Genomic DNA, 22,186 nt, shown 5'->3' with positions numbered 1-22,186 from the left:
GAAGAGCCTTTAAAGATATAAATTGTGCTGTAGATCCTCAAAGACAAAAATCTAGAAGCTAGACCTGGGTGTCACAGTCTTTTAAAGGTCTTCAGTAATTCTAATATGCAGCCACAATTTGGAAACAGTGGTCTAGAAAATCCAGCACCTCTCAAAAACTGTAGGTTAGAGCATAAATATAGTCATTCACAAAGACATAAAACCATACATACCCTTTGACCAGTAATTCCATTTATATCCTAAATAAATAATTAAGATTTAGTTATAAAGATGCTCCCACTATCAAATATGGAACAATTTGAGACTGGATATAATTAAATACATCAATTAATTAAAACTACTGAAAAACAAGAAGTGATAAATCATACAAATAATAAACTAATGGGGAGAAAAAGAAGGCTCTTTTAGTGGAATCTTATGGTAGGGGTCTACTGTTGAAATAGCATGTTTTATAACATCAAGATCTGCTAAAGTGAGAAAGATCAATAATAGCCAACTCTTAAAGGAAAATGTTGATGAATAGCAAGGTATTTTACAGACCCTGTGTCACATATAGCTTATTGGATATGATTGCCCAAAATGTAATTATATAATGAAATCTTATTGCATGGCAATACTAATCAGGCAAAACTAGGTAACAAAAGTGAATGACAATGGGGACAGATGTGCCCCTACTTATGGTTCTCTGAGAGAGGTAATAATATTATCCATTCAATGTTCTGAGAATATACTGCCCTGATAAAATCATGTGGATAAAGGTAACATGAAGACACTATGCCAGAGAAGAGAAATGTACTCTCCCAAAATATGGCTGTAAAAATACTGATAAAACAGATTAAGGGTACTATGGAAATATGAAAACTAAATGCAGTTAACTAAGCTAGATTCCAACCTAGATACAAAACTGAAAAGAGAAATTAAGGGTTAACTGACAAAACTGAAATATAGGAATCGTTAAAATTAAACTTATAGATATTGATATTGTGGTTATGTAAGAGTATATCTCTTTTTTTTTTTTAATGCTTTCTGTGATAGTGGTACATTGGTGTACTTTCAAAAATTCCACTAAGGACCATCAATTGATTATTTGATTTGTTTGTTTACAAAGCATTTCACTCTTTCTAGGGAGAATGGCAGGAGAACTCTAATTTCTCTAATATATTTTTATCGCTTTTTGTTAGAAAGTTCCACTCCACTGAATTAAGTTTTCTACTCAGTCAAAAATAGTACCGTGGGCATCTGTTATTGGTGCAGGAGAGAACTTGGTATCCACAAGTCAAAAACCATATTCAGTAATTTCTTTTTTATTTTTTTTTTCTGAGAAGACTCCTGTTTTCCAAATGCTGAGATTTTCTCTTTCAGTGTCTCTCATGCTGTCCTTGCAAAGTTACTTCAGGTGAGTAAAAACATACTAAAACCATAAGTTAATTTTAGTAATATGTATATCATTCTTTAGAGAATAGCAGTGTCTTGCCTAATAAGGACCGGACAGATTTTGAATAAAACTCTCGTGACCATAATGGTAGTTTTGGTCTCACCAACAATGAACTATATACAACATCTCCTGTCAAGCAAAGTCTGTCTTATTAATGCTAAATTCTTCTTTTTAAAAAATTTTTATTAGTGAATCGCTGTGAGGTACAGTTACAAACTTATGAACTTTCATGTTTGTATTTGGTTTACATCCCTCCACCAGTGCCCATTCTCCTCCACCAATGTTCCCAGTATCCCTCCTGCCATCCCCATCCCAACCCCCACTACCCCATCCTGCCTCTGCAACAGGGCATTCCCTTTTGTTCTCTCTCCTGTTGGATGTTATAGTTTGCAACAGAGGTATTGAGCGGCCATTATGTTCAGTCTATAGTCTATTTTTGGTATGCAGATTTCAACGTGAGTGGGTCCTCCCAACATTCTCTACTAGGTGTTCGCTTTTCTGTCTCTGAGTATATCTCTTTTAATGGAAATGGATACTAACAAATTTAGGGATAAAGGGTGATAACGTATGCAACCTACTTTGTAATAGTAAAGAAAAAAATTTTATACATATGTACCTAAGTATGTGTAAGTGTAACACATATACATAAAGATAATAGTGAGATATAAAACTAAGAATTGAACTTCGATAAAAAATAAGCTCTCTGATCATGGGTCAGAATAGAATACCCTATGACAAAACCTCATATATATGGACAATTAATTTTCAATAAAGGAGCTGAGAACATGAAATGGAGTAAAGATAGCCTCTTCAATAAATGGTGCTGGGAAAACTGGATAACTATGTGTTTGAAATTAAAGCTGGGCCCATATCTCACACTTCACACTAAAGCTGATTCATAGTGGATCAAAGATCTTGAGATACAACTGGAAACTATAAAGTATACTGAGGAAATTATAGGCAGAACGCCCCAAGATTTGGACCTCAGAGGCATCTCCAGTGACCTAATACCATTAGCAAAGGCAAAAAAGAAAAATAAATGGGACTACATCAAATTAAAGAGTTTCTGTACATCAAAAGAAACATGGGGTAAAACTAAGAGAAAGCTAGCTGAATGGGCTGAAATATTTGCTTTAATACATCACACAAAGGATCAATACTCAGGATATAAAAACTACTCATAAAGATTTTTAAAAATTTTCAAAAACCCTATCAAAAAATGGGGTAAGGGAATGAACAGACACTTCTCAGAGGAGGACAGGTATATAGCCAATAAGCACATAAAAATTTCTCAACATCACATCATCAGAGAAATCCAAATCACGATGATGAGATATCATCCCAGCCCAGTAAGAATGGGACATATGAAAAATAGTAGGAACGATCTGTGTCTGCAGGGATGTGGTAACTCTCATCCACTGCTGGTAGGAATGATGTCTGGTTCAAACCCTGTGGAAAACAGTATGGAGAGTCCTCAGTAAACTTAGAATTGAACTGTCATATGACAGCAATTCCACTTTGGGCATCTATAACCCAAATAAGAAAAAATTACATTCATTCAAAAGGACACATGAACACATTTATTGCTGTACCTAGTATAATAGCTAAGATATGAATCAACATTGGTGTCCATGACAGATAGATGATGATGATGTGGTATATATATATGCATATATATATAGAGAGAGAGAGATACACACACAATGAATTCTGCACAGCTGTAAGGAATAATGAATCATGCTATTTGCTGCAACATTGTTGGAACTGGAAGATATCATGTTGAGTGAAGTAAGTTAGAAGAGGAAAGATAAATGCAGGATGATCTCATTGTCATATATAGAATATCTGGAAGAGGAAATATAATTAGTAAAGGGGATGTTTATATAAACCTTGACCCCAGAGTTTAGAAAGGAGGTCATAGCAAAGAAATCAATGACAAGGTGAAGGGAATTAATGAGGAATAAAGTTGGGGCTTCAGTTATACTGGTGATATTGAAGTATGGTATGGCATACTGTTATGTGATGTGTATACTGTTACTATTAGGTGATATGGGAGAGTAGTATACTGTTCTTTGGGTTACAAAGAACAGGCTCAACAACATTGAAACACGAAATCTCTAAGCTGAAACAACCAAACTTTGTAATGTGCCTGTCAAGTGGGATGGAGATTGGGAGGAGTGTATAGGAGGGTGGTATGAGAACATTTTTGGAGGGAAGTTGACAATGGTGGGACGTGTCATATTGAAAAGTATATGCATGAAACTATCATTAACAATATTGGTGTCTCTATAAAAATGAAAAACCTAGCAAAATTTTAAAGATAAGAAGATTATGTCCTCCCTTTTCCCAAGAAGCAGAGACAGAAGTATAATGTGCAATTCATGCCCAACTGAAAGGACAATGAGGCTCAGGTTATGCAAGGTCACTACAAAGGTCAGCATATTGGCAAAACAGTGCAAGTTTACAGGTAGAAATATGTCATCAATATTGAATGAGTCCAGTAGGAGAAAGTAACTGACACAACTATCCATATGAGCATTCACACCGTAAGGTGGTTATCACTAATAAAACTGGTCAAAGACTGCAAAAAAGATCCTCAATGCAAAATCAAATCTCACCAACTAGGAAAGGAAAAGAACAAATATAAGGAAGAAAGAACTGAGAAGACAGAGGAATAAAGTTATCTTATATACAACTTAATTAACATCTATACATGAAAACAATGGGCTGGAGCAATAGCACAGGGGCAGAGCATTTGCCTTTCACGCGGCTGACCTGCGTTCGATTCCTCCGCCCCTCTCAGAGAGCCCGGCAAGCTACCGAGAGTATCTCGCCCACACGGTAGAGCCTGGCAAGCTACCCGTGGCATACTGGATATGCCAAAAACAGTAACAATAAGTCTCTCAATGAGAGACATTACTGGTACCCCCTCTAACAAATCGATGAGTGATGGGATGACAGTGACAGTGACATGAAAACAATGAGAATGATAAATGAAAATGGTAGAAAGGAAAAATTGTGAAGTCTTTTAAAATATGCAATTTACCTCTAAATAAATAATTGTGATGGGTCTTTTAAAATATATAATTTATCCCTAAACATAATTTTTCCCAAATAAAAAGGTTAAAGGTTAGAAGCAGCTAAGATGTATATACATCTACACCAAAAACTGGATTAACTGATACTGAAACTAACTTGAAACTCTAGTGAACAAATCTTTCTTAGAAAAAGGACAAAAAGAGAGCACCTATATGAACTGAAGACAGAGAAGTGCCCTCAGACAGAAAGTAATCCTATCCCAAAGAAACCTTTCGTAACTGGAAAAAGATTTCTAAGGTTTGGAACTTTACCCTGTAGACTGTATATGTGTGTGTGTGTGTGTGTGTGTGTGTGTGTGTGTGTGTGTGTATTTGTGTGTGGGGGGGCATGGAGGGTCATGCAGCGCTAAACACACAATCCTGCAATCTCACACCAAAATGGGTAGTAAGACAGTATATAACCAGAGGATGGAGTTGCTGGCAAAGGCTATCTTTGTGACATCTTTTTACAATCTTGTTGATAGCACTGCTGGTAGATACATATTGTATCTCATTTTCTATAGTAAGAGACATGGAGAGTAAATATTTGACTAGATTTTCACTTAGCCCCAGCAAACATGGGTAGTGGGTAACTGACCAGTGGGGCCTGGAGTGCGTAGAGTGACAACAATTAAGAGTGTTTATTGCCATTAGAAATAACAGATCTGGCCTGCACCAGTCTACATCTGTCTGTTAACAAGGAAGATGCATTCCGTGCACCCCTCTACATCTGATTATTCATAAGGAAGATGCACCTCTATAGATAAAAAGCACCTAGTGAACTTTCAAAACATAACCAGTTAGTGCCACAGTCTTCTGTGCTCCCTTGCAGGTCCATGACCTCGGCATATTCTTCTCTTTCTCTCTGTTCCAGACTATATACTCAGCTTCCTTGTAATTTTTTTTTTTTTTGGGGGGGTAGGGGTGGTGGTGGTGGCCCACATCCAGCAGTGCTTAGTAGTGAAGAATTAAGAGCAGTAATGCTGGGGTAACAGTCCTGGTGACCCCTGAGTACCCTACCAAGGTGACCTGGTGGTTTACAGCACCAATGGAAAAAATAGCACAGTATCACTAGACCTAAGCGCTAAACAGTTGAGCCCACCTAGCTAGGCAGAGTATGGCTAGAATTGGCCCTCAGGTCCACTTGGGAGGCCGCTCTCTTTCCCAAAATTAAAAAAATAAATAAGTGAAATTTAAAAGAAATAACAGCTGAGTTCATCTCACTGAGAAAGAAATTAAATATCCAATTCCAGGTAGTATGATAACTAAAAAAAATGGAAGAATGAATAATAATGGGAACTTCTAGCTATTTTCAAGTTTATTGATTGCTTCTTAATTATCCTTATCTTACTAATTTGCAGAATTTTAAAATTGGAAAAGTTTAAAACTCAGTTATTTTATTTTGCAATTCTAAAATTCATGATGTGGTCTGTTTATTGCATTATATCTCTAAGATATTACAGGACTCTTCAGGTTATCTATTTTAAATAAGATTTAAAAAAATTTTTATTAGTGAATCACTGTAAGGTACAGTTACAAACTTATGAACTTTCATGTTCGAATTTCGTTTACATCCCTCCACCAGTGCCCATTCTCCTCCACCAATGTTCCTAGTATCCCTCCCCCAACCCCAACCCCAACCCCTCCTACCCCACCCTGCCTCTGCAGCAAGGCATTCCCTTTTGTTCTCTCTCTCCTGCTGGATGTAGTAGTTTGCAATAGAGGTATTGAGTGGTCATCATGTTTGGTCTATAGTCTACTTTCGGCACGCAGCTTTCAACCTGAGTGGGTCCTCCCAACATTCTCTACTAGGTGTTCCCTTCTCTACCTCAGCTGCCTTTTCCCCTAGCATGTGAGGCAGTTTCCAAGCTGTGGGGCAGACCTCCTGGTTCTTATCTCTACTACTCTTGGATGTTAGTGTTCCATTCTGTTATTTTATATTCCATACATGAATGCGATCTTTCTATGTCTGTCTCTCTGACTCATTTCACTCAACATGATATTTTCCATGTTGATCCACTTATATGCAAATTTCATGACTTCATCTTTTCTAACAGCTGCATAGTATTCCATTGTGTAGATGTACCAAAGTTTCTTTAACCATTCATCTGTTTTTGGATACTCCAGTTTTACTTATTTATTTATTTTATTTTTTTATATTTTATTTTTTTTAATTAGTGAATCACCGTGGGGGTACAGTTACAGATTTATACATTTTTGTGCTCATGTTTCCCCCATACAAAGTTCGAGAACCTCTCCCTTCACCAGTGCCCATTCTCCACCACCAGTAAACCCAGTATCCCTCCCACCCTCCCCAGTCTCATCACCCCCCACCCCACACTGCCACTATGGCAGGGTATTCCCTTTTGTTCTCTCTCTCTGATTAGGTGCTGTGGTTTGCAATAAAGGTGTTGAGTGGCCATTGTGTTCACTCTAGTCTACATTTGGCACGCGTCACCCTTCCCCCGCATGACCTCCGACCACATTTTACTTGGTTGGATACTCCAGTTTTAAATGAGATTTTATAATTTGTTTTCATAGTAGTCCTTGAAAGATTCATTTAGGGGTGGAGCAATAGCACAGTGGGTAGGGCATTTACTTTGAACATGGCTGACCCGGGTTCAATTCCAAGCATCCCATATAGTCCCCTGAGCACCACCAGAAGTAAATCCTGAGTGCATGATCCAGGAGTAACCCCAGTGCATCGCTAGGTGTGATCCATAAAATCAAAAATTTAAAAAAAAATAATTTCATCCAAGTTTTTAATTCCTATTCATAATTTTTTTATATTTCTAATATATGGGTGCATAGTAAGATCTTGAATAATACTGTGCCCCATTTTCCTTTCCTTCCTGTTTTTCAGTTTTATTGTCACACTGCACTGTCATCCCGTTGTTCATCAACTTGCTCGATCGGGCACCATTCCATTGTGAGACTTGTTACTGTTTTTGGCAGTTTTATTATAGGTTTACAAATTTTATTAACTTAAAAAAAACTTTTAGTTCCTGACTTTCCCTATTTTTCTTTTAATTTTGTTGATTTAGTCTCTAAAATTTCCTGTGTTTTCTGTTTTCTGCTTAAGCTTAGCCTACTGTACTCTTCCTTATATATATATATATATATATACATATACATATATATACTTTTTTTAGGAAGAAGGAGGCTAGTAATTAAAATATTTTTTGTTAAAAAAGATAAACGTATGAATTTGCCTAAAAGCTTTGTTCAAAATACACTTTCTTGAGAATCTTTTTCTCTTTCATCCATAAAAGGAAATTAGGCTGTTTAATCATTCTAAGTATCCTTCTTCTCCGAGAGGGACGGAGGAATTGAACCCGGGTCGGCCACGTACAGGGCAAATGCCCTACCCGCTGTGCTATTGCTCCAGTAGTCTTTAGATGAATTAAATTCTTAAAAAGTATTATTTCTTAAGCAGAAGACAAAATGGCCCAAAAAAGCACAGTTTTGTGAGTAGTCCTGTGGGATCAACACAAAAACACATAAAAACTGAATGGGGCAAAGCATCCCACAGGGGTCTCACTGAGAAAAGCCACTGAGAAAAACAACCATCACCTCAAGGAAATTCAACTCTGTGGTAGGCAGAACTACTGACAAGCCCAGAGCAAAGGAGCTCCTCCCCACAGTTGGGAGAGGGGGAGAAACAGAAACTGAATGAGTAAAGGGACTTGCAAGTTCAGCCAAGTTAGTATCAGAGAGATGGAAGGCAAAGGAGCTGAACTCAAAGGCCTTATGGAACATGAGCTCTGTACTGGCAGTTGCTAAGATGGGCAGACTTCGAATCTGTGAGTCCAGAACAGTGACTTGCTATTTGAGTCATTCCTGAGGTGAGACATGCACAATGAGGCTGCAGTCTCAGCTCTTCTCCAACAGTCTCTCTGCTTGAACGGACAGAGCCCTACACCACCCAAAATTTTTCCTCTGTGGTACTGAGCTTTCTGATTTATCACAAAATTCAGTTTTGTGCTGGAACTCAGGACTCACTGTCTCTGGACTTCTTAATCCCAACCAAAGGTGTGAGCACACTTGGCTCTGAGGGGAAGCAACCATACCTGAGAATGCACTGTACCCCAAGTCAAAGGATTAAAAAGGTTTTCTACCTGTCCTTACTGTTTCAGAAAAAGACTGGGATCTGATACCACCACAGACAGGGTACAGCTTCCTCAGGTCACACAGAAGCAGTGTTCCTGATAAAGTGAATGAGAACTGCAATCTCAGAGATGATAGCAAATAACAGACATCTCAGAGGTGAGTCCCACCTATCAAGCCAGGGTTTGAAGGAGCCATTACCAAACTTGTCCTGGAAAAACACAAAAATTTCCCACATAGGTATGAATGTTAACTTCACTGAACAGTTAATGATTTAGTATGAATGACCATAATCTCTAATCACTGTGCAAGTTATGTGGATTATGATGCCACACACTAAAAGACACCAGCAACTCTGAACCTTGGGTCAGACCACGAGTCAGCAGAGTTATGTCAGAGCTATGTAAATTTAAGGGTACAGGTGCAACAAATTTTCTGTTGTCGACCAGAATCAGTAGTGCCATTGGCACTAAACCCGATACTAAAGACTGGAGCACTACATTGCTACTGGGACCATTTGCAACCCAGAGCTCGACCCTTTGCACCCATGAAGCACCAGGATAATGAACAAATGAAAGGACAAAGTTGCAACATAAATGGAGAAAAGAAACACAGGAAAAGTCTTCAGGCACATCAGAACTTTCTAAGCACCAAAAGGTGACTTAAGAGCAACAGTCCTCTTCATGTTTGCTGAACTGAGAAAATTATTGTCAACAGAATGAATTTAAGAATTCATTTGAAAGTAAAAGATTTAGAAGTACAGATACAGGACTCAGAACCAAAATGGAGGAGTCAAACACTGAATCAGTGACCTTGAAGACTCAGCACATAACATCATCAATTTAGAAGAGGTAATAGATGGGAGTTTTTATTAAATGAATAAAACTTAAATATTTAAAAAGCAATAGCAAGAGGAGCAACCTATGAATCACAGGATTTGAGGAGAGGGAAAAGAAAAGAGATAAGAATGTTGGTAGAAGGGGCTGGAGTGACAGCACAGCGGGTAAGGCATTTGCTTTGCATGCAGCCAACCCAAGTTCGATTCCCAGCGTCTCATGTGGTCCCCGAGCACCACCAGGGGCGATTCCTGACTGCATATGTGACCCCCCCTAAAATAAAATGTTGGTGGAAGAGATCATAGTCAAGAACTTCCCCAGTGCCAGGAGGGAGGTTTATGCAATGATTCAAGAGGTCTTTTAGTGACAAAGTAAACTCAAACAGAACAACACTAAGACACACTGCAAACAAAAAATAATAAAAACCAAGGAATGAGTCACCTTAAAGAGGCAAGAGAGAAGAAAATCCTTGTGTGCCAGGGGAATAACAAAATTCACACTACATTTCTCAAATGAAAGGCTTAAGCAAGAAAGAACTGAAATCAAATATTCAATGTACTGGACGAAAAGAATCACCAACTAAGAATCCCCTATTCTGCAATGTTATCACTAAGATTTAAGGGAAAGATAAAAATATTTTCAGATTATACACCACAATCACCACCATGCTCCCAGCCGAACTCCACTGCTCAGGATGAGCCTCACCTAGAAATTAATCTGCTGAAAAATCCAGGTATGAGAGTTTTGTGACAGAAATCTCCAGGCTTTCCCACAGTCAGATATGGGCTACCCCTCCCACCTCCCTCTACTTCCAGAAACCCAGACAATTGCGCACAGGCTCCAAAGCCCCAGTTTAAAATGTAACTCCAACCAAAATCATCATAAAAAATGGCAACATATTCCTTAATACCCATAATGTCTCTAAATATCAATGAGCTGACCTCACCTATCAAAAAGCAATGAGTGACTGGATGGATCAGAAAATAAAACCTAATCTTCTGCTGCTTACAACAGATGTACTTGAATTTTCACAATAAACACAGGATCAGAATGAATGACTGGAATCATAAGGCTAAGAGCAGACTTTTAAAAAAAATGCAGAGGATGAACCGAGAGCTGTGGCACGAGAAGCAGAGCCTCCGCGCCTATTGACTGTGATCCTGAGGTCTCCTAACCCACTTTGGCACCAGAGCGGATGCTTGAGCCATGCATTTTGACTGTGAACTGAGCTACAACCTCGTGCAGCCCGGGGAGGGATTTTTTTCCCTCTCCACCCCATTTTTCTGAGTGAAAATGGTGGCAGCGGCAGCAGCCACGCGGTGAGAGCCACCCTCTAAGACCCCTCCGCCAGGAGGTAGGACTTTCTTTAGTGACGTAGCCTGTAGGTGGTCCTGGGAGGGGGGGCATTCCCGGCGCGCCTTCCGCCCAGAGATGAACCGAGAGCCGCGGCACGAGAAGCAGAGCCTCCGCGCCTATTGACTGTGATCCTGAGGTCTCCTAACCCACTTTGGCACCAGAGCGGATTCTTGCAGCCATCCATTTTGACTGTGAACTGAGCTAAAATATTAGAAACCCAAAACTGCGGACTCAAAGTCTTCACTCTTACCAATGAAGAGAAATTATTACATGATGCCTATTCAGCAGGCCTGATTGTTGGGGAAAATTTCCAATCAATAATAGTGAGTTCTGTATGGAAATATGAAATGTACTCAATATATATAGAGAATAATGGGAATATCATTAGCTACTTAGATGGGGGGTGGGGTGGGAGGGGGGTGTATTGGGGTTCTTGGTGGTGGAACGGGTGCACTGGTGAAGGGAAGGTGGTTTAATCAGTATTTGACTGTGACTTAAACCTGAAAGCTTTGTATTTTTTTTTGTTTTCACGGTGGTTCAATAAAATATTTCTTTAAGAAAAAAAAAATGCAGAGACAGCCATGCTTATATGTGACCAATATTCAACTGAAGAAAGTAGGAAAAGATAGGATGCCAATATTATATATATATATATATATATATATATACACATATATGTATAGGCCTAGGAATCAATTCACCAAGAGGACTTAATTCTTACTGACATATATGCAGCGAATAAAGGGGCAGCAAAATTTATAAAGCAACTGCTAATTTAAAAAGCTGATAATTTATAAACTCATTTATAATTTATAAAGCAACTTACTTGATCAGAGAAGATAAAATGATGCAACAAAATAGTAGGAAACTTCAACACTCCATTTCTGTCACTGGACTGATCAATCAGAGAGAACATCAGTAAAGAAACAAGAGCCCTAAATGAGGAATTGGAAGAAGTAGGGCTAAGACACATGTCTACAGAATCTCCCATATCCCCAAAGTCAAATACACATTCTTTTCCAAACACACAGAACAATTTTTGGAATAGGTCACATATTGGGGCACAATCTATCTATAATGTCACAAAATTAGAAATAACATCAAGTATCTTCTAAGACTACAACTGCCGTGAAGACAGAATTAAAAATAAAATAAAACTGGGGAAAGCTCCTACATTTAGAAACTGAACAATAAGTAATTTTAAGTTTTAAATAATTGGATCAATGGGTAAAAATCAAACAAGAAATAAGTGAATTCTCAAAATGAGCAAAAAAGAAGACATAAGTTATCAGAACTTGTGCCACACAGCAACAGTAGTACTAAGTGGGAATTCACAGCAATATAGGTTTATCTCAGGAAAGAAGAAAAAATTCAAATAAGTATACCTAAACTCACAGCCAGAGAAAATAGAAAAGGAATAACATATGTATCCCACGCAGAAGGAAGGAAATGAAAAAAATTAGAGCAGAAATCAAATATATAGAAACCAAGAAAAAAATAAGAGTAAATGAAAACTGCAGTTGGTTTTTCAAAAAAAATTAAAAAGAAGAAAGAAAAGGAACAGGAGTCAGAGAGATAGTACAATGGGTAGGGCACTTGCTTTGCATGCAGCTGACCCAGATTTGACCCCTTGCATCTCATATGGTCCCCCAAGCACCACCAGAAGTAATTCCTATGTACAGAGCCACAAGGAATCCTAGAGCATCACCAGGTTGTGGCCCAAAAGTTAAAAACAAGTAAATAAATAAACAAATAATAAACAAAATCGACAAAACCTTAGCTAGATTCATGAGAGGGGGAAGGGGGAAAATATCTGAAAAAAAAAAGGTCAGAGATAAAAGGTGAGAAACTACAACAGCCACTTATGAAACACAAATGATCATAAGAGATTACTAGAAATAAACATATGCCACTATAATGAAGAACCTAGAAGAAATAAATGTATCCTTAGAATAATAAAATTTCCAAAGACTGAATCAGTAGGAAATAGAAAACCTGAACAGATCAGTTATGAGTAAGGAAACTGAAAGAATAATTAAAAACCTTCACAAGAAAGCAAGCACTGGATCAGACAGTTCATCAGTATGTTCTATCAAATTCCTCAAGCTCTTTTAAATTTTTTTTTACTAGTGAAACACCAAGTGGTACACTTGTAGACTTACAAACGTTCGTGCTTGCGTTTCAGTTATACAACGATAGAGTACTCATCCTTCCACCAGTGCCTGTTCTCCACCACCAATGATCCCAGTAACCCTCCCACCTCCCCCAGCCCATCCACACCCCCATCCCGCCTCTATGGCAGGGCATTCCCTTTTGCTCTCTCTCTCCTTTGGGGTATTGTGGTTTGCCATAGAGGTATTGAGTGGCAATCGTGTTCAGTCGATAGTCTACTTTCAGGCTGCATCTCCCATCACGAGAGGATCCGCCAGACCCCCTTTACTTGGTGTTCCCTACTCTATTTGGGCTGCCCTTTCCCCTAGCATGTGTGGCCGGCTTCTGAGTCATGGAACAGACCTCCTGTTACTTATCTCAACTTGGATGCTAGTCTTCCATTCTGTTACTTTATATTCCACAGATGAGTGCAATCTTTCTATGTCTGTCCCTCTCTTTCTGACTCATTTCACTTAGCATGATACTTTCCATGTTGATCCACTTACACGCAAATTTCATGACTTCATCTTTTCTAACAGCTGCATAGTACTCCATTGTATAGATGTACCAAAGTTTTTATAACCAGTCATTTGTTCTCAGGCACTAGGGTTATTTCCAGATTCTGTCTATTGAAAACAGTGCTGCAATGAACATACAAGTGCAGATGTCATTTCGACTATACTTTTTTGCCTTTCCAGGATTCCCAGAAATAGTACTGCTGGGTCAAATAGGAGCTCAATTTCTAATATTTTGAGAAGTGTCCACACTTTTCCAAAAGGGCTGAATCAGTCAGCATTCCTACCAGCAGTGAAGGAGGGTCCTTTTCTCCCCACATCCACGCCAACATCAGTTGCTTTTGTTCTGGATGTGTGCCAGTCTCTGTGGTGTGAGATGGTATCTCATTGTTGTTTTGATCCGCATCTCCATGAAGAGCATTTTTTTAAGTGCCTTTTGGCCATTCATATTTCTTCCTTGAGAAAGTTTCTGTTCATTTCATTGCCCCATTTTGTGATGGAGTTGGATTTTTCTTCTTGTAGAGTTCAACCAGTGCTTTATATATCCTTGATATTAACCCCTTATCAGGTAGGTATTGGGTGAATATCCTTTCCCATTCTGTATAGTCTTTTTATTTTGGTCACTGTATCCTTTGAGGTGCAGAAGCTTCTTAGTTTAATATAGTACCATTTATTTATCTCTGTTTCCACTTGGTTGGTCCGTGGCATGTCATCTTTGAAGATACCTTTAGCTTCAATATCGTGGAGGGTTTTACCAACCTTGTCTTCAATGTATCTTATGGTTTTAGTCCATCTTGATCTGACTTTTATGCATGGGTTAGGTCAAGGTCTAAGCCCATTTTTTTGCATGTGGTTGTCCAGTTATTAACAAATGGTGATTGTCCAGCACCATTTGTTAAAAAGGTATTCCTTGCTCCACTTCACATTTCTTGCTCCTTATCAAAGATTAGATGTTCATACATTTGGGGTTGTGTATAAGGATATTCCACCCTGTTCCATTGGTCTGCGGCTCTGCCTTTGTTCCAGTACCATGCTGTTTTAACTGTTACTGCTTTGTAGTAGAGTTTGAAGTTGTGGAGAGTGATGCCTCCCATCTTCTTTTTCCCAAGAACTGCTTTAGTTATTCGTGGAGGTTTGTTGTTTCATATGAATTTCAGGAGTGTTTGATCTATTTCTTTGAAGAATGTCACAGGTATCCTTATACGGATTGCATTGAATCTGTATAATGCTTTGGGGAGCATTGCCATTTTGGCAATATTAATTCTCCCAATCCATTAAGCTCTTTTAAAATTTTTTTTTTTTTTTTAAATTTAAATTTTATTGAATCACCAGGTGGAGGGTTACAAAGTTCTCATGATTATGTCAGTTATACAGTACTCAAACACCCTTCCTTTCACCCGTGTCCATATTCCATCACCAACCACCCCATTATACCTCCCGCCCCCTCCCACCCCCCCAGTCCCCGCCCTTGTAAGTGATAAGTTTCACTTCGTTTACGCTTTATCTTGGTTACAGTCCATGTTTCAACACATAATTCACTATTGTTGCTAGGGTTTCCCCCCAAAAAAGAGAAGACAGTCCCACTGTCAAGGAAGAATTTGATGGCTCTCCATTGCTGAGAATGTAGAGATATTAAGTCCCGCTGTTTGTTACATAACTATTCTATTTTTTTCCCCCCTCGTCCCGCGCCACCGAGATCACGCCTGTTTAGTAATCACCACGCTGCCTGACAAAGGGAAACAAACCAAAAGAGATGGTTATTTCTCGTCATCAGCCAGCGTGGGGCTCTAGCTTAGTTGATAGTCTGGTACAATGTCTGCAAGCAGTTTCTGGAACCAAAAGTAATACGCTGGTATCGGCCCCGGCTCAAGGTTCCACCAGCGTCCCGCTGTTCCATGTACATAATAATTTATTCCCTTGCATCCCATTCCCACGCCACCAGGTCCATGTCAGCTTAATGGACATCATACTATGGTTAACGCCACGCCGCGTTTTTTCCCGCGAAAGAAGGATATTTCTTCTCAGCCGGCGTGGGGATATGGCTTAGTTCAGTCTATAGAGATGGCTACCACTTTGGTGGCCTTCAATATTTCAGCAAAAGACTTACTATTCTTGTTAGGATTTCCCACCAAGGTCCGACCCGTTAAAGTCCAGGGAAAATTCTGCCTAAAATTCTATCGCTACAATCTTTTACCCTTTAACAAAAAACTTAGTACTATTGTTTGGAGTTTCCCCCCACGTTAAGCCCTGAAAAAAGGAACATTTACACGTTGCTGACAATGAAACAATCAAAAGATATCGCAGCTGCGCGGTTTTGGATTTCTATATGAAGTCCAAGGAAGATTCTTTTGGTAATTGCATCTCTCGCTGGCAAGGCCTGGGCCAGAAGTTCCCAGCACACAGTTTGGAGGCATTTTGGGGGCGCCGCTCGTGTCCATAGTGGTTCAGTTGCCTCCGGGGTCGATCTCGCGCGGGGCCGCAAAGGAGCGTCCCCACATGGCTCTGTGCTTAAATGTCGGCCGGCACAGGGCGGATCCGGGAGTCCCGCCCATCGGCTATCCCGGACTTCCTGTAGAGTCTAAAAACCGGCTATAGCCTCGCTGCGTTCAAACAGAAAGAGTTGAGAGAGAAAAGAGCATACCCTGCCGGCAGCGCCTGGGCCAGAAGCTCCCAGCACACAGTTTGGAGGCATTTTGGGGGCGCCGCTCGTGTCCAAAGTGGTTCAGTTGCCTCCGGGGTCGATCTCGCGCGGGGCCGCAAAGGAGCATCCCCACATGGCTCTGTGCTTAAAATCGCTCTTTTAAAATTTTAAGAAAAAAAAAAAAACTATCCAGTTTCCATAAAGCCAACATAAACAGATTATCATTAAAACAAAAAAATCCCAAATTGATATCCATGATGAATATTGATGAAAAGATTCTGACCAAAAATCTTTATTTTTCCAAATTAGTCATCTTTATTATTTGTTAATTTAGTTGTTTTCTGTAACAATTTAATAGCTGAAATGTTTTCTGTTTTTTTTATTTAAGTTTTTATTTTATTGAATCACCGTGAAAAAAATACAAAGTTTTCAGGTTTAAGTCTCAGTCATATAATGATTGAACCCCCATCCCTTCACCAGTGCACATGTTCCACCACCAAGAACCCCAAAATATCCCCCTCTCACCCAGCCCCCACCTAAGTAGCTAATGATCTTCACTTTATTCTCTCTATACTTTGAATACATTCAATACTTCAATAGAGAACTCACTATTATTATCTGGAATTTTCCCCCAACAATCAGGCCTTCTGAAAAGGCATCATTTTTTAATTTTTTTGCTTTTTTGGGTCACACCTGGTGATGCACAGGGGTTACTCCTGGCTCTGGAATCACCCCTGGTGGTGCTCAGGGGACCATATGGGATGCTGGGAATCAAATCCAGGACGGCCATGTGCAAGGCAGACGCCCTACCTGCTGTGCTATTGCTCCAGCCCCATGAAAAGGCATCATTTAATAATTTCTTTTCATTGCTGAGAATGAAAACTCTATGGGTTTTGGATTTCTGATATTTTAGCTCAGTTCACAGTCTAGATGCATTTCTGTAAGAAGCCGCTCTGGGTGCCAAAATGGGTTAGAAGACCTCTGGGATCATAGTCTTTAGGAGCAGAGGGTCCCTGAAATGTTTTCTGTTTTATGGTCACACAAATGTTAATACTCATATTTAATTAGCAAATGATCATTTTGAAACATTTCAAACATATATTTATATACATGATTGCTCTCAATATATCATATATAAAATTCAAAGCCTATATCTCCTAATAAGAAAGACGTATTCCTGTCAACTTGAGTTACATATGTACATTTATTTAAATTTTGAATGTTCAAAGTATGTGTTTTTATTGCCAAGAAAGTCAGCTCTTCTCCTTAATTGTTGCTATAACCAAAATTCGGGAAATTCTATTGCAATATCAATATATTATGCACATCTTTAATTAGGCTAGTGCAACCTTTCACAGCAAATGATCCTAAGTATTCTTACTTAGTCTACTTGAGGCTTTGAAATGTTCTCATTTATTTATTTATTTATTTATGTATTTATGTATTTATGTATTTATTTATTTATTGAATCACCGTAAAAACAGTTACAAAGCTTTCAGGTTTAAGTCTCAGTCTTACAATGATCAAACACCCATCCCTTCACTAGTGCACATGTTCCACCACCAAGAAGCCCAGTGTACCCCCTCTCCCATCCCTACCCTGCCTGTGTGGCAGATGATGATTTTCACTTTACTCTCGTTACTTTGATTACATTCAACTTTTGACAAAAAACTCACTATTATTATATGAAATTTTCCCCCAACAATCAGACCTGCCAAAAAGGCATCATTAGATCATTTGTTTTTTATTGCTGATAGTGAAGAGCATATAATGTCACACAGCTGCAATAGCGGCCGCATGGTTTTGGAATTCTGGCATTTTAGTAATTAAGTCCAGAGGTATTTCTGCCAGCAGCCACAGCATTCTGAGATTGGTTTTTGTGCCTCTGGGATCATGGCCGTTCAGGAGTCTCCAGAGGAGCCCTTCCTGGGCAGTCACTCGGGGTCTTGCTTGGGTGGGGAGCAGGGCTGGTTCCACTCCCGCATCGAGAGATTTCCCGTGTGCACCATCACTGCAAGCTCCTACCTCTCTGTCCAATTGGCTCTGAAAGTGGTGGTCGCCATGCTGCTGCAAAGGGGAAAAGGCCTAAGGACAAAAACCCCTCCCCTCCCAGGGCTGCATGGGGCCGTAGCTTTGTTCACAGTCCAGGAGCATTTCTGTCAGCAGCTGCTGCATTCTGAAATTGGTTTGTGTGCCTCTGGGATCACAGCTGTTCAGGGATGGAGGAGCCGCTCCTGAACTTTTTTTGTAAGTCAGGAAAGGTTTGGAGAAATAGTTCTGGTCCCTACATACCAGTGCCATGTTAGTAGAAGCTCAGTGTGGCTGGGATTTCATCTGGAGAAGACAGAGAGACTGCACCTGCTCCATCTGGGGCACCCTGGTGTTATCGGCTTGGTTTGGGGTCTGGAGCTTCTCCAGTGTGTGGTGCCCACCGGCCATGATTCTTCACTGCTGACTGTGGCAAAATGGCACTGGGGGTGGGTTGAGGGCGTGACTTCTTGAGTGACTAAAAATCTTAATGACTAATATAATTTGTGAATTCAAAATGTGGGTGCACTAGGCATGTGTTCAGTGGTCGAGAACTGCCTCTCCAGGTTGCCCAAAGGAGAAAGATTAGCAAAGGAACAGAGGAATGGGGAACAAAGGAACAGGGCCACAGGCTGGTTGGTAATCAGTGACCACTTATTTCCTTTCAGAGCATTAGTTATATAGAAATTGTGAAGGGTGGAGGTACACACAGGTGTGGCAGAACATTACAATAAACAGCTGTAAAGCTCCTCCTTCAGGGGAAGTTCTTCTAGGAGATTAACTCAGGGACTCAGGAACAAAATCTCATCTGTGTTTCAGTATTCTAGATTATTAGGAGATATACTCAAGGGTGGGATTCCATGGAAGGGCGTATTGCTTTCTCCTTTCCTTAGCTGGTAATACATTTAAACAATTATACTGAATACTAATATTTCTAGTCATTTTGTATGAACACAGTAAAAGATATATTAAACTTAAAGAGTGGCTCTTCCTGGGGAAATCTCACTATATATCCCAGCCTACAGGCCAACTTAGTCTTTCCTAACCCCAGCTGGGTCTTTGTTCAGTTACTTTCATTTTTACAATTTTCTTTATTTTTTTTGTGTAGTACTTATATATTTATTGAAATATACAATGATTATTTCCATTGCTTTACAAAGGCAAATAATTAAAATGCCCTGCCAAAACTATTTTTATATCCCTCAAATATAACTAAGTTAAGATACTAAATAAAACAAATATAGTTAAGAGTGTTTTATAAGTTTATTTGGTAGGTAGTTTTCAAGTACTAAAGGAATCTTTAGCCATCATTTTTTTAAATTGAATCACCATGAGCTACAGTTACAAAACTTTCATGTTTGAGTTTCAGTCATACAATTATCAAAGACCCATCCCTCCACCAGTGTACATTTTCCACCACCTATGTCCCCAGTATCCCTCCCCACCCTACCTCAGTCCCACCCCTCGGGATATATTCCCAGAAGAATTGCTGAGTCATATGGAAGCTCAATTTCTAGATTTTTAAGGAATGCCCATATTGTTTTTCAAAAAGGACGGACCAGTCGCATTCCTACCAACAATGAAAGAGAGTCCCTTTCTCCCCACATCTGCACCAGCACTGGTTGTTCTTGTTCTTTTGGATGAGTTTCCGTATCTCTGGTTTGAGGTGATATATCATTGTTGTTTTATTCAGTTACTTCTTTTTGGGTCACAACAAAGTTTGTTCCATGACCATGCTCTTAACATTACACTTATAGCACTTAGCTTGTACCTTATTGATGCCAGGGTAATTCATAGCTTGCCCTGGGTCCATCCAAGTTCCTCACCGGCACCCTCCTTTTGGGGGTGTTTTAGGAAATTAGAGCTACTGAGCTTAAGTGAAGTAAATATGACGGACACTCAGGCGTAAATATTATTTGTAGTCAATTAACTCCCTGTTACAAAAGCATAGCATCAACAGTCTTCTTGTGTCTATACAAAGTGGTCATTGCTAAACCAAGCAAAGGACATAAAGGAAAGAGAAAAGCAATATAGGATTATTAGTGTCTAATGGAAATAGGCATGCCTTGGGAGCACTGTGGCAGGAGTAACTATAAACCTAAGCTCCCTGAAGGAGAAGCAAGGGCAAACCAATGTTATACAACAATAATTGAAAAAGACAAAGAAGAAAAACATGAGGGTTGTTTATAAAATGAGATTTGTTGCAATGATCTATTCCCACTATTATTCCCATCTTCCTGGCCCCTGCCCCAAAAGAGAGGATGGAATTTTCTCCACCCTCTTTTGTCACTGAGATTCCTGTTCGTGCACTCATGAATTAAGAGGAGAAAATAAACAAAATGTCCTAAGTGAGCAGGAAAAAAGTCAACTATCCACTTCCATCTTCATAAAAATAGGCAATACTAAGTTAGATGCATGTATGTATGGCTTGCAAGTTTCTAGATTGTGGCAGAATTCAATTTCTTTCTGTAATAGATATGAATATTTATGTTACGGGGATAATTTCAGAAAGTAAGCTGGCTTGTAAAATAAATGAGTGTAGTGCTGAAAATACAGCAAATCTATTCCAACAATATTATCAAATGCATGCACCATGATCAAAGGAAATTCATTTCAGGGAAGTAAGGATGGTTCAGTATATGTAAATCAATATAATACACCAAATTAATAAAAGATAAAAAGTATATAAATATATCAATAGATGCAGAGAAAGCTTTAGACCTGGTTTAACATGCATTCATGGTGAAAAATAATAGGGATAAACCTCAAGGGAGTGAAAATCATTTACAACAAACCCACAGCCAACATCACACTGTCTGTAGCACTGTCATCCCGTTGTTCATTGATTTGCTCGAGCGGACACCAGTAACGTCTCCAATGTGAGAATTGTTGTTACTGTTTTTGGCATATTGAATACACCATGGGGAGCTTGCCAGGCTCTGCTGTGCAGGTGGGATACTCTCAGTAGCTTGTGGGCTCTCCGGGAGGGGCATATTTTTATATTTATGTACAAGTATGTAAATATAAAAACCTAGAGGATATTCCAACCCTAAGAATGGAGGCTAATGGGCAGCAAACCATACTGGTCACCTTGTAGCCTTTTTTGGCCTTTAAACAGATCTGAATCCTTTTTATCATTCTGGTGACTACTAGATTGATGGGACTTTGCTAATTCCAAATACAATACATATTTTTTGGTCTGATATTATTGAGCTGAAGGGTGGGATCCAGGAACGTGACCAACCTTGTGAGCAACCACAGGTAAACGGAAACAGGCTGCTGGGATGTGAGAAGCTTGGGGAGTGCTGGGATGTGGGGAGCTTGGGGAGCTGACCCATATTCCCAACAAAGTCAGACATTTGATTCACAGGGCTCCTTCCATCCTTTCAAATGTCTTTCTATACTCAGTAAAGTTCATTTAAACTGTTTCCAGTAGGGGTCATAGAGACTGCAGGTAGGACACCTGTCTTGTACCAGGTTTAACAGGGTCCCAGAGCACCATCAGAAGTAATCTATGAGTATTTCTGGGTGTGACTCAAAAATACAGAAAAAAAGAAGTTTAAAATTAAAAAAAAAAAACAACACCTCCATTTCACTCCATTAAAGAACCTTGCAAGGGACATTTTCCTAAGATGAGACTTTCAAAAATATTTATCCTGTATACTTACACAACGCTAATCAGTACCTGAATACAAGGGAGGCAGAGATGACACAGGAAGTAAGGAGCTGATCATACACGGCAGACCTGGATTCAATCACAGTACCCCATAATGATCCTGAGGTACAGATGCCTGAGCTCAGAGCCAGGAGTAGGGTTCAGCTGGGTGTGTCTCCCCAGAACATGAATCAGGAGGACCTGAAGAATGAAGGAGTGGCAGTTTATCTGCCATAATCTCCCAAAACCCAGGGTCTCCAAGCCAAGCCAAAGGGGCTAGAGTGATACTCCAGCAGGAAAAATAAAAACAAACAAACTAAAAGCCTTCCCACTGAGATTAGGTACAAGGTAAAGATGTATGTTTTCTCATTACCATTAAATATTG

The 22,186-nt window shown here is 39.4% G+C and overlaps 1 protein-coding gene across 6 annotated transcripts in view; it reads right to left on the bottom strand.

The window, feature by feature from the left end:
• Positions 1 to 22,186, bottom strand: part of URGCP (upregulator of cell proliferation) — a 66,589-nt gene that overhangs the window by 29,456 nt on the left and 14,947 nt on the right. The gene's annotated exons all lie outside the window — the stretch shown is intronic.

The sequence above is a fragment of the Sorex araneus genome, chromosome 1 (assembly GCF_027595985.1).
Source record: "Sorex araneus isolate mSorAra2 chromosome 1, mSorAra2.pri, whole genome shotgun sequence".
In the NCBI taxonomy this organism is placed as follows: Eukaryota; Metazoa; Chordata; class Mammalia; order Eulipotyphla; family Soricidae; genus Sorex; species Sorex araneus.
This window is presented reverse-complemented; position numbering and strand designations above follow the sequence as displayed.